The 16726-nt window shown below is 50.2% G+C and overlaps 1 long non-coding RNA gene across 1 annotated transcript; it reads left to right on the forward strand.

Moving 5' to 3' along the window:
* Positions 1-219: 219 nt before the first annotated feature.
* LOC106017790 (uncharacterized) lies at positions 220-15847 on the forward strand. Its single transcript, XR_011809368.1, has 2 exons — positions 220-540; positions 13771-15847. It is a non-coding gene; the product is annotated as an uncharacterized lncRNA (long non-coding RNA).
* The last annotated feature ends 879 nt before the right edge of the window (positions 15848-16726 follow it).

Raw genomic sequence — 16726 nt, forward strand, 5'->3', positions numbered from 1 at the left:
GCACACAACGCCTGCAGCATGCCCTGCCCTGTCACCCCAGAGGGAAGAGGCCGACAGCCCCAGTGAGCAGACATTACAGACACATTTTCACTGCAGGCTCAGGTGTGATGGGTTTAGGGGGATGAAGCCCAGCACCAGCCGATGAGCAGTGCCTGTTGCAGCTGGAGAAATAAGGATAAAAGGAGCCAGCTGCCTGATCTCCCAGCCTGTGAACCAGCCTGTCAGCTGGTATAAAGCTAGCACTGCTGAGGTTGGGAAGGTTGGCAGGGGTGTTGTGCTGGAGTGTTTTTGTGGAGGTGGGATCCCATCATCTATATTTGATGAAGATACTGAAAAGCACTGGTCCTAAGACAGGCTCCTGAGGGACACCACTTGTTACCAGCCTCTACCCGGACATGGAGCCATTGACCACCACTTTCTGGGTGCAAACTTCAAGCTGATCCTTATCCACTGAATGGTTCACTCTTTGAATTCACCTCTCTCCAATTTGGAGATCAGGATATCGTGTGGGACCACGTCAAAGGCCTTACAGGAGTCCAGGTAGATGACATTCGTTGGTCTTCCCTTGTCAATTGATGCAGTCACCCCATCACAGAAGGCCACCAGGTTGCTCAGGCAGGATTTGCCCTTGGTGAAGCTGTGCTGGGTGTCTCGGATCACCTCCTTGTCCTGCATGTGCCTTGACATTGCTTCCAGGAGGATCTGCTCCATGACCCTCCCAGGCACAGAGGTGAGGCTCACTGCTCTGTAGCTCCTGGGTCCTGCTTTCTACCTCTTCTAAAGGTAGGAGTGATGTTTCCCTTTTTTTCAGCCACCGGAGACTTCCCCTGACTGCCAGGACTCTTCAAACAGGAAGGAGAGAGGCTTGGCAGCTCCATCAGCCAATTCCCTTGGGACCCTGGGGTGCATGGCATTGGGCCCTGCCGACTTGTAGCTGCTCAGTCGCTTCCAGAGGTCCCAGACTTGCCCTTCCCTTACTGTGGGAGGGACTGTGCTCCCCCAGCCCCTGCCTGGAGGTTTGGAGAGATACGGGAAGCGGGGGGGAGGTGGGGTGCTAGGGGCAGGGAAGAAGCCTCAGCCTGAGAGTAGCTGCCAGTGGTGCTGTGCTGCAAGGACAGGCAGGAAAGCCAGCACGGGTCAGTGCTCTGGGTGGTCCCCTCAAAGCTTTTTATCTCTTCTGTGCTCCCCATAAGTATGGCTGCTGGCGGTAGGACTCCCCTGAATCCCGGTTGTACAGCACTGCTGGGTTTGTGCGGGGTTAATGGATTGCGGGAAGCTAAAGACCCATTGCAATGTGGCTTTGTGTGCTGGCATCAAGGCTTCTTTGTGCGCGTATGTGGCTGCTTCAAATGTTTCACAGAACTGGAAGCTGTTGTACAAGAACAGCTCAGCCTTCCAGGATTTTATCCTCAGGTTAGTTGTGCTCAGTTTCCCTGCTTGATGGGTTGGTCTAAGGCTGCTTTTTTTTTTTTTTTTTTTTTTTTTTTTGCTTCCAATTAGCATTCAGTTCTAGAAGGGACTCCTGAAGCCTTCTGCATTCCCTGGCCAGCCAACCTCTGTTTGCAGTGTTCTTGGCTGTAACAGAGAGGGAGTGAGGGATTTGTTTCCTGTGTCCTTGTTGCTTTTCACCCTCTGATCTCATACTGCTTTTCCACCTCTGTGTGGGTGGGGGATGGCAGTGCGCTGGGATGGTGCAGCAGGGAAAAGGGTTCCAGGCTGGCAGATCTATTTGTTAGCTCTAGTCTGGGGGGGACAGAATTCCTCTCACACCTGCTGAATGTTGGCTGCATCTAATCAGAAGTGCAATCACACTGCTGGGTTCCTTCCAGGGGGGGTGCTGCTCCCCAGGTGGGGTGGTTGCACGGCGTGCCCAGGTGTGCAGCGCTCTGCACGCACAGCCCATGTGCGACCTGCTGAAACCTGCACCACTCACAGCCCAGGCAGAGGGAAAGGGAAAGGAAGGCTTCTCTTCCTGCAGGAATATTATTTGTTGTGCAGTTCACTGAAACCAGAGAAGCTTTATAATCGAATGTGAGCAGCTAGCATTATCCAGGTTGAAGCCAACTGTATTAGTGGAATGCAAGCACTCCGAAGAATGTTGATTTTGTGATTACTTTAAAAAAAGAAACATTCTTACAGGACAAAAAACAAAAAAGCAGTAGCTTTCTCAGAATGGTTTTTACTTTTATAAGATCTAATCTGGGGTTCAGACTGACCTGACAGAGCCCTCTCACAGCAGTTCAATACAGTGTGCTTCACAGTATCTTGCCAGCTGCATGCTGTGAAACTTTTGCAGTCATTAAATAGTGAATATATTTGACATACCACAATTACAGAGTCCTCTGGTGAATAACTGTGCTATAAAGCACAACTGTGAGGACTGCTATTTTAGAATATGCAGTATTGTAGTTCCTGTTATTTGTGCTGGATAATATGGTGTGTAACTGTTGAATTTTGATGCATTTTAAATGAGGTTGAAATATATTTGTATATTTTGCTGATGTAATAGAAAGATGGAGTGCACATGTTTCCTTTCTTTCCCTATTACCCCATAACATTAAATGAACAAATAACTAGTCTAGTTCGTATGTGAAGATGCAGGTTATACTTCAAAGTGATACAGCAGGGTACAAATTGCACCCAGCACTTCTGACACATTGCAATAAACTGAACCTAAAAAAAAATCCCTGCAATATAGAAGAGCTAAAACTGATTCTGTTTCTTTGTTGGAGATAGAGGCAGCATTATTAAGTGTGCAGAGCCTCACCCAAGGGACAAGGGCCTGTGATGCTCTGGCTCTGCAGAGGAGAGTGGATGCGTGCCTGTCTGTCCTAGCTGCCTGTGGCATTGGGTGAGTTCTCCTGGTCCCCTCCCGCAGTGTGTCAGCAGTTAGGAACAAACGTTGTCAGGTGGCACTGGAAGAACAACACATCGAGTGATTTAGATGTAAGAGGAATTCACCAAATCAATGACAGGCTCAGTGCAGCAGTTAGAGGTGTGGACAGTGCTGCACCAACAAAGTGTGTGGGCACAGCACTGGCCTCTCAGCTAATGCTGCCTGCTGCAAGGGCTGTGACTTCTGTTTATGATGCCAAGAATTGATTGTGTGATAGGGTGCTGAGGAGGCTCCAAGGGGAAAGCTGTTACTGTTCACTAGTGCTGCACAAAGCGCCTGGGTCTGCTGGGCATGTGCAGCATCAGCACAGTGCTATGTGGGGCTGTGGCCGAGGATGTGCCTGTGACTGGAGCACAGCACAACTGATACCAGCACTGTGCACGCTGTCTCTATGGCAAAGGCTGGCTGGAAACATGCAGAGGAGGGGGGCAGTGGGACAGGCAGTGTCTCTGAAGAGACCTCTTGGTTCTCTGCTGCTGGTGGCAGAGGCTGTGCTCCTGCTGCTGCAGGTAATGGCAGGTCATCAATCCCATTCTAGTGCTTACCAGTCAAGCATTTGAAGTGTAGATCTTCTAAAAATGTGGTGCAGGTGAGGACCTGAAGGTCATCTCTTGCAGTAATGGGTTATTGTTTTTTGGTGCAGTTTGGCTCCATAGTTGTACCTTGCAAACTTCATCCCCAAATATGTTAGAACACAAGTGATCTGTATTTTTGATACTGAAGGGAGAACTTGGTAGATGAAAACATTCAGAAACAATCACATAGAAGAGAATAGTTCCCTATTGTGCTGCTATGAAGGTTCAATACAAATCACCCTGGACAAGTCACGGCTCTGGTGCCTGGCATTACAATTTAAAATTATCAGAAATCTAGATATGGGTTAATCTAGACTATCAATCAGACCTTTTAAAATCAAAATAAATGTGCTTATATCTTGTTAAGGTCTAGAATAAAAATAAGTATATTACAAAAAAAAAAAAAAATGGTCTTTAGCTTGGTTCCGCATCCTGCCTGGGTACGGGGTGTGCAGGAGCTGAGCTGGGGGGAGCCTGAGAGCTGCTGAGCTTCTTTGGGTCCGCATGGGTTGTGGCACCACGCCGGCTGGGTGCAGCTCAGGAAGTGCCTGGGCAACGCTCGCAGGGGTCCCTGAGTGGTCCCATGTGGAACCTGGAGCTGGACTCCATGGTCCTCGGGGGTCTCTTCCAACCTGGGCTCTTCTGACTCTAGTTCTCTGTGGTCTGGGAAATGCGATGGTGCATGTACCTCTGTGCTGTGTGCTCTGGAAACAGTAAACCACACTGCTTGGCCAGGCTACCTGGGTCCAGGCATCAAGCTGAAAGAAACGGCAAAAGCGAGCACACACACGGACACCCCCTCTCCAGAGCTGCAGCAGCTGACTGGGCTTTGTGCAGCCATACTGACTCAGATTTCCTTTCTTCTGCCCACACAGCAGCAAAATCTTGACCTTCTGAGTGTGGGGGAGGGCTGAGGCAGGATTGTCCCCTCTGACTGCTGCTGGTCCTGGCACAGCCGGCACATCTTGTCACTTGTGTTGGGTGAGTCACACCTTATTCTGCTTTGCTCTTTCTGCATTTTTGTGTCACAAAACCCATCCAGCTGCTGAATGTTCTACCTTCACCTCTCGAAGTAAACAGCAGCAGAAGCTGATGTTGCATGGTGGCAGATGGAGTTTATGAAATGCTGTTTAACGTTTGCATGGTGCAGGGCAAATACTGCCAGCAGTTCTTGGTGCTTGGGGGTGGAAGTGTGAGCCCAGCACTGGGGCAGATGCTTGCTCCTGTGCCTCTCCCAGGATGGGACTCGTGCCACACCTCACCTACAAGTGCCACAAAGGGCCTTCTGGGGGCCCTTGCCTGTTCAGTGTCCCCAGTACCGGCTCTGTGCTACAGCAAATGCTGTGAGGAGTGGGGAAGCCTGGAGGCGCAGGAGGGCCTCTGGCTGCCCACCCGGCTCCTGACCTGGGGAGAAGCAGCCTCAGGGCTGGGAGCTGCGGGAGGCCCTTGGAGCCGCATCCAGCCCTGTCCCAGGGCACTGGTACTGCCCCATGGGGTCTGGCCATGCCAGCAGTGTCCTGGTGAAAGAAATGGCTCTTGATGTATTTGGGTGATGTCCTTATGCTGGGCTGGTCAAAATGGAATAGGGTAGCATGGGAGGCAGACTTGCAGAAGAGGGGGTTGCATGCGTGCTTGGGTAAAGGGTTTGCCTTTGTCTGTTCCTTGGTCTCGCTGCTGTAGCACAAAGGTGTTGTGTGCAGGCTCAGCACTCAGCCTATGAGCAGCAATGGCATGCCAGATCTGAAGCCTTTTGGAACACAGCTCCCCATCCCCCCTGCGTTCTGCCCACAGTCCTGCCTGAGAACACCAATGCCTGGTGCAGCTCAGGCACGGCGGCAGCAGGATGGGGCCGGGTGCGGGGCCGCCTTCCCCTGGCCGTGCCACAGCCTGGCACCCGCACACAGCCCTCCTGCCCGGCCGTGGAGCAGCAGCAAGAGCAGAGCGCTATTTTTACGTCTCATTTGCCTTTGGTGACGGCGCAGATGTTGGTTAGGATGGGAGCGTTCACACGGCTCAGCCCACACAGAGATATTTTTGTGCTGGAGGAATGTGGGGGCTTTGCTGCTGCTTTCCTGGAGCACCGACAGCGGCTGGCACAACACAGCCCTTCGCCTCCGGGGCAAGGCTCCGTGGAGGGAAGCCCTGCCCTTGTCTGGCAGGATCCGGCTGCTTGCTGGATGCTCAGCTGCTGCCCCTGCGTTGTGCAGAGGTCAATATCCAGGTCTCATGCCCTGCGGTGGGGTGAGCGGTCATAGACAGTTCTGCATCCCTTCCTAAAGAGGGTGACCTCCCCAACACAGAACTGACATCAACTAAACTGTGCAAAAAGCCATGGAGTGTGTGCCGGGGTTATGATAGAGAAAAGAAGGGACGATGGATTTCTAGGAGCTGTTTGTGAAAGCTTTGCCTGATTCCTAGATGGAGTGTCTCTGATCTGCACAAACAGGGCTGCAGAGCTAACCACACCTGAGCAAAGAGTGGGGTCTGTGTGCTGCTGGGCATGATGAGGAGATGCAGGTCTGTTGCTGGGTCCCTGTATGCAGCAGGGTGAGGGCACAGCCCCCCGGCCCTTCAGGCTCACAGCCTGTGCAAACCAAGGAACTCTCCTGCTCTTTCTACATGAACCTGTTGCTCTCGTCTTTGCTGCTATTAAGCAGCTTTTCTGCACAGCACGCAGAGCGAGAAGTGAGTCAGTGGATGAAGTCTCTCATCCCGCTGTGCCACCTACAAAGTTCCCTAGAGGTGTCTTGAGTCACACCAGCAATCCCTTCTGAGGTAAGTACGGAAAAGAGGAGTTCAGCCACTGAGACAATTGGCGGTTTTCTTTAGAAGGCAAATTTATACAAGTAGGCATTTACAGACTGGTAAAACAAGAAACCCCACTGCCAAATAATCCCGTTACTGAACATGTGTAGAGCACACATTACCTTTGGTGAAAGACTTTCCTGTTACGTTTCACAGTTCCAACCACAGTATGTCACTTTGGGATTGATCAGAAGGTGCTGACAGTGACATAAGGAAACAGTTTTACAAAAACAGGGTGTGAGATGTGGGGCCCCCTTTTTAAACATAACTGAACCATTGCTGATGATGAGTGCCGTTGATGTTCCGCTGGTAAACTTTCTGAGAGAAGTCATAACCTGGCTGGTTCTGATCTGTGTGGCTGTTCCAGTTTAAAGGTTGTTGGGTCTATGGGGTCATTCAGTCACACTGAGGAGTTGGTTTTGGTGTGGCAGAGTGGCACCAAGCTGTGCACACACGGGAGCTTCCTGTCGCACTTGCACTTTGTGCAGGAGCCTATGAACCAGTGTTCATTTGCTGTGCTTTGTTCCTCAGCTGCTGTTCAGGATGTGTCTGTTCCACTTGGGAAATATTTGCTGTCATCTTAATCATTCTTTCTATTTGGCTCTTATGTCAATAATGACTGAGGAGCAAAATTAAGCATCCTTAATAGGCTCTTGTGGGGATCTTATCAAAAGCCATTTACAATTCTTCACTTTCCTTCTGCTTTAGATAAAGTGTTTGTAGCATGAAGCCATGCTGGTGGCTGTCACAGTGCTTGTTGCCGTTCACAGCAATGCTGAGCACTGGGCAGTGTGTGCAGGGCAGTGAGTGCCGGGCAGGAGCTCTGTTGGGGAGTCTTCCTTCCGCACGCCTCCCTACGGTGTTACCGGGGTGTCTGTTTTATTGAGCTCTCCGCTGCTGGCCAGGAGCGATCCCTGGAGTTTCCCTGTCTCTGCAGCCCCTGGGAAGCACCCTGAGCTCTGGCAGCGCCTGGGCTCGGTGCCATCCATCTGCCTGGGCACCTGGCCCTGCAGTGGGGCTGTGTCTGTGTGGGGCTTGCAGCAGGAGCTGGGCTGCTTGGGTGGGACTTGGTGAAAGCCCCCACCTGGGGCAGAGCAGGGCCCAGCACTCTGCGGTGCCTTCAGAAAAGTAAAATCGATGTCACTGGGAGAACTGAGCGGAGCTGATGGGAGATGTGTAGCGGATTGTATGTTGGGATTTTTAATGTGGAGCTAGGGCTGGAACAAGGTTTTCTGTCTTTCTGGTAGCTTCCATCCCTGCATGGTAGAATAGCCAAGTCCATTCCATCCTTGGTCCAAGCAAATTCATGTCAGGTTTCAGACAGGGACTGATGCTTCAAGGGGGCTGGGTGGGGGAGGTGGAGAACTGAGGTAGAGCTTCTACAAGAAATGTGTGGTTCTGTCCTCCCTGATGGTTGGGGAATATTTGCACACTGCTGAGTAGCTCGATGCTTTGGTTAAGACAAGTGAGCCACCTGATGTGGTGAGAGGGCAACCTCAGTGCTGCTCCTGTCATCCTGCTGAAGTCCTACCCAAGCACACAGCATCTCACCTCAGTGGGTGATGGTGAGGGCCGGCTGTGCCTTGCAGCACGTGCTGAACCTGGCCCCAGCAAGGTGCCTCTGAGACTTACAGAGTTCCCACGCATCAGATAGAGGAGGGTTAATGTGCAGGATCACCACCACAGCAGGAGCCCCTGCTGGCTAACCTGCTGCCCACCGCCTACGGGCTTCAGAGTGAGCCTTTGGGGACAGCCTGCAGACCAAGCCAGGGTTTCTCGCTTGGTCCTTTTTTACTGATAATTGCCATTAAATAGGCTACTGCTCATCCTGCTGCTATTCATATCAAGCCTTTCTCCCTTCTCCCCAGCTGTGAACCTGTTTGAAGCAATAACTGTATTTAAGAAATAATAGAGTAAGCGGGAGGACCTGGTGTTTCTGCTCTTCCAGATTATCTGTATGGTGAATATAACTATTTGATGTGGAAAAAAAATAAATTGCCATCTTTAGCAGCTCTCTTTCAATCCCCCTCCTCATCTCTTCCCTCCCCCCCCCCCCCCCCCGATCATTTAGTTTTTCTTATTTGGTGTATCTTCCTCTGCTTTAAATGGGTCTTCACATTATCCATCTTTGAGCCCTTTTCAGAATCAATGAGGCAGTGAAAAAATGGAGATTTACATGAGAAGCAGTTCCTGTATTTTAGCAAAGGTCCTTGGAGCCTTCCCTTGACAATGATACAAGTTATTTCAAAAGCAGGGTAACTGGCTCATTTGTATTTTGTTTTACAAGAATCTGCTTCTTTCCACTCCCTTTGTTGGCTGGAGCCTTGAGTTCAGTTCTCTGAGGTTTCACCCTGTTGCTCTCACTGATACCAAAGTCATTGCAAATACATGTTTCCCATCAATATGTGTTAAGCAAATAAATCACCACGGCAGTGCTTTTTCATGTGCAGGCTTCTGACTTCAGTGTTTTGACTAAGCTGAAGTGAGATTTCCCCCAGCACAGCCTCTGGTAGGAGACTTGAGCTTGGCAAAAATGGTGATGGATGGGAGAGACAAAACACTGTGGGTGTTAGACTTGTGCTCTGTACTTCATGCAGCCCCTGCAGGCCTCTGGCTGGGAGCTGGTGGTGCTGCTGAACATGCCATGGGCGTTTGTGGTGTGTGACAAGGAGAGCAGGGGCCCGTGGCGGGCTGGGGCCAGGAAGAGGCAGTGGGGCTCAGACTGTTGGAGCTGAGCAACAGGGGCTGGAAGAGAGGCAGCTGTGCCTGCCGGGTTGTGTGAGACGCCTGGCCTGCACCGTGCTCAGCCAGGGCTCGCTGTGACCGCCGTGTGCCCGACCTGCTGCAGGCACCGCCACGTCCCCCACCCGGCCCGTCTGCGGCAGGGACCAGCCTGCTCACAGCCAACTGCCCAGGAGCAACCTTTGAATATAAATGTTACCTGACCTTTGGGGGGGTGAAAAAAACACAAGTAGGCAAATGTGTCTGTGTGACATCTGAGAGAGCCACAGCTCCAAGCTGGAATGGGAAGTAACTTAGTTATCCCTTTGGAGTTATTTTGGAGAAGAAAAAACACTGAATACAAAATTTACATCCAGTTGGTTTCCTACCAACGCTACCACACAAATTTCTTAAAGGATAAAAGCTTACATTTATATGCTCAGTCTGAGCTTGTGGGCAGCTCCAGGCTGGGTGTGCAGCTGGCAGGGGGGCTTTCCTCTGAGCCCCTGCTCCAAGGCTTTGCGTTGGGTATGACAAGCTGGCGTGCACAGGGTGTGTTCTTTGAAATGCTGCTGCCAAAACAGTTGGGCCAAGATTCTGAGTATATTGTGATGAGAAGATTATTAAATCAAAGAAAAATCTTAATTGGTCCAGCAATTAGCTGTATGCATATGATAAAACATTGCAGTCTGAAGTGGCAATGTGAGAGCCTTCATGAGAACCTGGCTGGTTATTTTAAACACCGCATGCCACTAATGGTGACTAAATCCCCGCAGGCAGCGTGCTGGCTAATGCCCACAAGTTACCATGCCAGCCTTTATCTGTCCCTTCCCAGGCCCTGTGTCTGTTCGCACTGGGTGTTTGCTCATTTCTGGGCAGTGATAGAGGACAAGGGACAAGTGCTCAGTGCTGAGCCGAGGCTGGGGAGAACAGCAGCCTGGCAGCTCCTGCGTGCACCCTCCTGGGACCAGGGCTCATGCCCGAAGCCACAGGGCCAATTGTATCTGGCGTGGTTATTCCTAAGGAACAGACTGACCGGAGGGATGGAAAGCATCTGTCCCTACCACTGGCTGCACACAGCTGGTCCTGCATGGATCATGCATCTGATTCTAGCAAAACCGTGTTGGAGAGGAGGTGCATGCTCTGGGTCCTGGGTACCCTCCTGCCTCTCCAGTTGCCTCTTTCTTCCCCTATATTTTCTCAGTATTTTGTAATGGCTTTTCCTGATGTTTTTCTTCATAAAAATAAGTAACCGATCTCTCATTACTCTGGCAATAGCAAATCTAAAATTAGAGCTGCGGGCTCTGTACTGACAAGTCGGTGTGGTCCCAGCCTTGCATGGGCTTTCCATGGTGCAAGACGATGAGCTTGTTTTCAGTGGGACAGCGACTGTCTGATGGTTAGGTGGCCGCTGCCTGAATTTGCTTTGGCTTTAGCTTAACTTGCTTTTTGTTAATTACTTGCCAGTGCTATCAAGGAGCTCTGCCAGGTAGGGTCAGCATCTGTGACCCTGCAATGAGTGGCAATGGGAAGTGGCCACCCAGGGGTGCCAGCAGCCCTGGGTCCTGTGGGCCAGGGCAGGGGCACAGCCAGGCGCTGGGGAGCTCACCTAGCAATAATGTAGCTGTATTTTTAACGATTTAAAAAAATAATAATTAGATAATTTGGAATGTAGGTGTTAGTGCTGTTGTAGCTGGACTAATAATAACTGGTTCTCATATTTCGATTAGGCTGGTAAAACATTAATTAGACCAGCAATAAATTCTTGGCACCTTGGATGTGCGCTCCTGTTTGCCTGTAACAAGATTTTGAGTATAACAAATGAAGTGTATATATTTTTATGGCAAGTCATAACACTTCCTCTGAGGTATCTTAGGTTTCATTGGATGATTCCAACTAATTGTCCTTGAATTCATTATAGAGAAAACTCTCAGCTGTCATTTGAAATGACTGAGATTTTTAGACATGGAAAATGACTGTTCAGTGGAGATAATCTGCCAGAATTTCTTATTGCAAAGTCCTGTGTTTAATATCTTGGCATTCCTCCTTTGTTTCTTCTAATGTAAGGCAATAGTTATCATTACTGTGTCATCTGCCTGGAGTGGGGCTTGTCTTCAGCACTTCTCTTGGTAGAAAAGTAACTCCTTATTTCCTAATTGCTGGATTAATGTTTTGAGCTCAGGAAGTTAAACAGTGGCAGGATGAGACAGTCATGCAGGGACAAGGCACAATGAGACAGCTGCAGAGCTGTGCTGCCACGGTACTCTGATAAGGGAGAAGAATGTATCATTTCCATTGGCAATTATGTTCAATCCATAGTAGCTTTGCTTCATATTTGCAATCCATTCACCAGGATTATTTTGCAGTCATATGAAAGCAATCATGTTTACATGATTATACACATGTGGAATACCTAAACATAGAAAATGAGACTTACAGAGCTCAGTGTGACAGCTGTACTTTCTTCTGGGGGCATACTTGTTCACTGAATTTCCACCCCCTCCCCCCTTGTTGGCATTTCAGTGAAAAAAAGAATTTAAAATGTAGAAAACATTAAGGATATGAAGGATCATTCTCATAATTTGACTTATGTTAACTTCTGTAAAAACTACAAGTTTAGGAAAATTGTCTTTTCATTTGAGGTTTTCTTTTGTTCTGTTTTTTTTTTTCTTTAAGACTTTTTGCTAGTAAAACAGATGTAAAGTAAAGTACATACAAGGAACAGACGCAGTCACAGAACTGATGTTTTGCAAATCCTTTACAACTTTCCACTCATATTGATGTAAAACCTGTGATCAGACTGCATCAAACTGCTTGACATATGGATCTGCACAGTTTGTATCTGTCAAGAGCAGAAGAGACAGCACGGTGAGTCAAACACGGTGGGATCTGAGGAACAACAGAGTTCTGCTTCCAAGAAGGAGAGCTAATACATTTAAATGGGGGCAAAACTCACGTCATGTTACACTTCCCAGCAGCCATAGCAGTGGGCATAAAACCTCCAAGAAGATGGGATGGGATCGGTCTGGGAATAATTGCTGCTGACCCAGCACTTCGCTTACTGACTCCCCTGCTGAAGAAGCGCAGGGCCAGGCTGCAGAGGGTTCCCCAGCTGCCAGTGCAGGTGATGAGAGCTCTTGTGTCTGTCCTGGCTCCTTCCTGCCCCACACACATGCAGAGAAGGGCTCAGCCCATGGGCTTGCTGCACAACGTACTGCTGTCCTCATGCACCTGCTCAGTGAGCTGCTGTGCACACGGAGGCTGGAGGCTGGAGCTGCCTCCAGCATGGGTGAGGGGAGTGGGCAGACGAGTGGCAAGATGCCAGCCTGCACGTGGCGAGTCCCATTGCTCCCCTTTCTCATTGCTTGGGCACTGCAGTGTGCCAGGAGGTGGTTCCCCATTGCATCCTGCTCAGCTTGCCAGAACCCTGGCCCCAAGCACCCCCACAGTGCCCTCATGCTCTGGCTGCAGCACCTGGAGTCGTGTGGTCACCCAGCCAAATCTGCATCCCTGCTCTGGCAAAGCACCGGTTTCTCACAAATAGCTGCTCTCAGAGGGTAGATCCCAAATCTTACATGCTACACCAGATTTATCCTGTGCTGCCAGAACTGCTCTTAGCTGCAGAGGGACTCCCTGGTCTCTGCTCATAGCAAACCCTTGTTCATCTGCAGACGTTGCTACACAGACACACAGAGCTTTTCCCAGCTCAGGAGGGTGCTTGGTGCGAGCTGTTGGAGGTGCCCCTGTGCTGAGCAGCTGGAAGGAGCAGACCTGTGGCAGGGCCAGGCCAGGAGCAGGAGGAGCAGGCTGAGCTGCAGGTACCCGAGCATGGCTCCTGGCACCGACTGCAGCTCAGCCGACAGCTGATGTGTTCTTATTAATTTGCTAATGCCATGGGACAGACTCATTAATTGCATTGAGAACTGATAGGCAATGGCTGGGACTTGTTATGATTATCTGGAAATGACGCTGTACAAGCTGACATGATTTTAAAAAAAAAAAAAAAAAGATCCTGGCAGTTGTCCTTTGTACACATCAGCCCCTGCTCAGCTCGATCCATGTTGCAGTCTGTCCGGGGGATCCAGCAGCAGCCCATTGCTTGATATTGCTGTGAACCTGCTAAAGCCCGGGGGCAAAAGCTGAATGTGCCTCTAAAGGGAAAGTGCTGAGATTGCATTCTGCATGTATTTCTGGTGCAAACTGACATTGCTTCTTTGGCTTTGTACCTCTGAGCATAGCTTGGCCAGAACTGGGGGAGGCTGAGGCAGAGAAATGACTGGGGCACGGGAGAAGCAGTGTCTGGGGGTGCTGCTGGCACGTAGCTGCTCGGAGCACCCTTCTGCTAATTCCCTGGCTGTGCTGCGCTGTGACCTTCCTGGTGAAAGAAAATTCAGTGCTGAAGTATTTCATTTCTTTAAAGGGGAGTTTGTAATATTTATAACATTCACAGCAAAATTAAAATACATGAAACAGACATTGCCCTGCAGGCGTCTTTGGGCATATGGAGAAAAGAGCTAGCAAAAATGATTTATTTTCAGATATAATGTAAAAGAAACTTTCTTAATTTTCAGATGTGTATTAGCTAAAGCACAGGTGAAACAATAATAAATCAGCAATTTAAAAGACTTCTGCCCACTTTTGGCAGGATTGGCACTATGATTCAGTGCTGCTAAGGCCATTTGGCAGGTTCATACCAGAATAATGCTTGGAAAAGTGTGACTTTAATACTCCTGTGAGTGAAGGATCAATTTCTGTTCAATTTTTGTTTTTAAGATTAGTAAGAAGAGACAGATTGTCCAGTACAAAAAGAAGGAAAGAAAAGAAAATCACCTGTGCCTGGTGCAGTGCCATTATAAAGAAGCAGCCTCTGAGCTCAGTGTATCTGTACACAGGAACCAGGTCTCCAGCTGACTCGTAAATGAGGCACTCTCCTCAGTGAATGCACTTTCAGAGAAAGCCCAGTGTTGGATTGCTTTTCATATAAGCGTTTCAGCAGAGGAGACCCCAGAGTGCTGCTCTGAAGCTGTGGCTTGCATTTCAAGTGTATACACAGAAACGTGTCCTCCTTTCTTTCTTGGAAGAGCATCCAGACACAACTATCAGCATAATGCTCCAGCGTAACAGCTGTGCAGCACAGACACCCACACCAGAGTGCTTCTTACAAATACCTGATTTACTGGGGCCTTGGCATGGCGCATTGCACAGAGAGGGAATGAAACCCCTGCCTGGCCTTGCTCTTTCTGTTCTGGAGGCCCTTGGTAATCCTCCCTAACATTAATAGGGCTTCCCTTTTCCGTTGAAAAAGTACATTTACCCCAGCTCTGGGCTCGTCCCTGTTACCCTGATGGTACTAGCGAGATTGGCTGCGTCCCCTCCACCCCTTCCATGACTAACTCGCAGTGATATCACCAGCTCTCTTCCCTCTGACTTTGTCTTTGCCTCAGGACTGCTCTCACTGGCCGCACAAGCATCTCTTTTCAGAGCAGTGCACCTCTTCTCACACTGCAGGAATGAGATGTGCAGCAATGCGCCCATGTGCCTCACCCCACTGCAGGGCATCTCTGCACCCACCTGGCTGCTCACCCCATGGAAGAAGGGCCAAACCTCTCAGAGTCATTCTTCAACAAGTAAAGCATCCTGAGAGAGGCTCGTAGAGCGCATCAGGGTCTGGCTGCAGGCTTCTCCTGGGAATGTTGACCCCCTCACAGCTATCAGCAGTGTCCCCACCACGGGAGGCTTCACAGGACACCCCTCTCCTTGCAGGCAGTGGCGGTGACACCCGGTCTCCCTAGAGACCCCCCCACACCCTTATCAGCACTTCTCCATCCCTGAGCTCTGCAGCATCTGCTGATGCCCGGGCTCACGTGTGTCTGTGGGGCAGAACAAAGCTCTCTCCTTTGCTCTGCGTGGGGAAAATGTCCCGTGTGGCTTGGCAATCTCTGCCAGCTGAAATAGGGCAGAGCCAAAGGGACTGCACATCCTTAAAAGCTTCAAAGGCTGAGAAGGTACTGCTGGCAGGGAATGGCTGTGGCAGGTCGCTTCTACAGGGATGCTCGCTCAGGAAGCCCAGCACCCCGCTCCCAGCAGCACTGCACTGGCACCGCTCGCTAAGCGCCACTCTCCTGCAGAGCAGCGCACGTGCTGCGGAGCCGACCACGGGGCTGCGCAGATGTGTTTTGTCTCAAACCATTTCTGTGCTGGTGAGTGGAAGACAAGATCAGTTCCGAAAGCATGGATACAGAAGTGCAGCTGGGAGAGAGAAAAGGAGAAATATTTTTCTCCAATTACTTTATTCTTTTATTCTCATCAGTCTTCTTAACAAGAAAACAAGTACATCTTTGGTGAAGTACTGGTGCAGATAACTCACAGGGAAACTTTAGTATCTTCCTGAGCATTGCCCAGAGCTCTATATATTTTGGTGTTCACCCTCTCTGCAGGGCTGTGTGCTGCCTATAGCCTTCTCAGAGCCCCTGGCCTCCCTGTACTGCCACCAGTGCTGCGAGATTGTGGGACTGCAGAACAGGGTGCAGGGGAAACCTGGTGTTGTGATCTGAGGCAGAGGAAGAGCACCTGACTCATCGGACAAACTCAATTTCCTTGGCTTTCCTATTTCCACTAACGAGCAGAAGCAGTAAAAGACCTCCACTGTCACTTTTTAATTTTATTCTTTTTTAATTTTTAATCAAGACACTTTGCAGGCAGACCATGCTTTACACGGGTATTCATATGCCTGCTGCATTCAGCACAAGAGAGCCCATCTCATACCAGAAGTCTTGGCAAATAGCATTGGAATACAAAGGCCTGGCAGCGAGGGCTGCTGGTAAACTCGGCCTGGCCAGACACGCAGTGCTTCTCCTGCTGAGGCTCAGGGCTGCACCCGCGTCCTGGGCTGGGGAGCGGGCAGGTGACTGCTGTAGAGCGGGTAACGCGCTCCTCTTGTGTGGGCAGACACAACAGGCTCCAGGCTCCAACCGTCTGTGGTTTGAGCACAGCATCTCCTCAAACTGAAAAAAAAAAAAAAAAAAAAGAAGAAAATCTCTTCTCGATCTGAAGACACCAAGTGCTGATCAAATGATACTGGCCCACTTCAGAGGATTTGTTTGATCCTTTTCTAAGTGGCTTAGTCTCCTCTACACGGAATACACAAAATCTTTTCTTATATCCAATTAAGATTTCTTCTAGGTGTGGGTAGCACTTTGCTCTGTTCAAAGGCTCTCTTCTCCCGCTGCGGGAGAGCTCTGTGCGTAGCGTGAGCCTGCTCTCAAAGGCACGGGGAGGGCAGGACGCGCCTTGCTTGTTTTTTCTGGTCAAATTGTCAATTGAACGGACCATTTCACAGTGGCACAAGCAGAAAATAATTGGCTACTCTGCACGTTTCTGCATGAGTACCTGGAAATCACAGAGTCAGAGGGAAGAGGTTTGCTCTGTTTGGTGCTTACGTGGCTGCAGGTGGGGTGGGAGCACGGTGAGCGGGGGGCACGGGGCCTGACTGCTCCCCCGCCATGGGCACGCCAGGAAGGGCCGGGGACAGGGCTTAATGGTGGTGTTAGTGGTGGCTGGGCGTGATGATCCGATGGGTCTTTTCCAACCTAAGTGGTTCTGTGATGCTCTGATCAGCATGGTTTATCTGCTGGCAGCCGAGGGCCAAGCCGGCTGTGGGGTCTCTGGGGCCTGCCCTGTGCCATCCCCTCGGCTGCAGCCGCACCTCCACCCCAGGGACCAGCCACAT

This window comes from Anas platyrhynchos, chromosome 5, assembly GCF_047663525.1.
Source record: "Anas platyrhynchos isolate ZD024472 breed Pekin duck chromosome 5, IASCAAS_PekinDuck_T2T, whole genome shotgun sequence".
Taxonomy (NCBI): domain Eukaryota; kingdom Metazoa; phylum Chordata; class Aves; order Anseriformes; family Anatidae; genus Anas; species Anas platyrhynchos.